Below are 1,325 nucleotides of genomic sequence, written 5' to 3'. Positions count from 1 at the left end.
TTCGGACTTTGCCATCGGCTGTGCACTGCTGCAAGCAGACGCCGAGGGGCGAGATTGGAAATCTCGACAGCTCAAAGCTGCAGAGGAGAATTACCCAGTTCATGACAAGGAGCTACTTGCGATGATATATGCACTTGTCGTGTTCAGGGTCCATCTGCTCGGCCTTAAGCCGTTTGTGATATATACAGATCATGCGTCACTACGCACTGCAACTCAGTCGTCCCACTTCTCGCAGAGTATGGCTAGATGGCTATCCTTGTTTGCGGAATATTACTTCGAGGTGGAGTATAAGCCGGGAAAGCAGGATGCTTTGGCTGATGCGCTGTCACGGAGACCAGACTATGAGCTTGCTCATGTTACAACTGTAACGTCGTCTGGGACGAATTTGATCCGCACCGCGTATGCGGGTGATGGGATGTGTGTAGCGCTGCTACGGGTTCTCGGGGGCAAGGAGTTTAGAGACTTGGGCAGGAAATTGTCACCAAGACTGCGTGCACGACTGCACCGATATTCATTGAATAACGGCTTATAATATTATAGCACCGATTCAACGGATGCACCAAGAATTGTGATTCCTCATGATGACGATTTGAAATATCGCATTCTCTCACGACACGCCACATAGTGGTCATCTCGGTCGTGAGAAAACGTACAACTCTGTGAGTCACCACTATTGGAGACCCAAGCTGTACAAATGGACGAGCACCTATGAGCGCACGTGTGAGACGTGCCAATGGGTGAAACTCTCTCCAAATGCGGCTGCGCCGCTGGCCAGCTTACCGGTACCCAATGGGTGCTGGTAGTCCATGAGTTTGGACTTTGTGTTTGGCCTGCCGAAAAATTCGACGGGCAACACGGGTGTCGTCGTGGTATCCGTCGACCAGTTGAGCAAGAAGGCTCATTTGGCGGCGGTGCCAGACATTATCGACGGGTTGGTACAGCAACGCTGTTCGTGGATCGTGTTTTTCGACATCACGGTCTTCCAGAGTCGATTGTCTCTGATTGAGACCCCCGTTTCACGAGAAACTTTTGGTCGACTATCTTCAAGGTGCTAGGCACCAAGTTGGAGATGTCGACAGCAGATCATCCGCAGACCGATGGACAAACCGAAAGGGGGAATCGCGTCATCGAAGATGTTCTTTGCAGCGTCTGCGCTTGAGCGCCATGTTGCCACTAGTAAAGTCTGCGCTGAATAATGCAATGCATTCGTCTACCGGCTACACGCCGTTCTCGGTGAAAGGGCTGGTTCACCCTTGCGTCCCGCTGACGCCGCCATCCCATGGCTCGAGGATTGGTGGGGACGAATAGCAGAACGGCCTGCTATG

The sequence above is a fragment of the Plasmopara halstedii genome (genome assembly GCF_900000015.1).
Source record: "Plasmopara halstedii genome assembly, contig: Scaffold_650, whole genome shotgun sequence".
Taxonomy (NCBI): domain Eukaryota; phylum Oomycota; class Peronosporomycetes; order Peronosporales; family Peronosporaceae; genus Plasmopara; species Plasmopara halstedii.
This window is presented reverse-complemented; position numbering follows the sequence as displayed.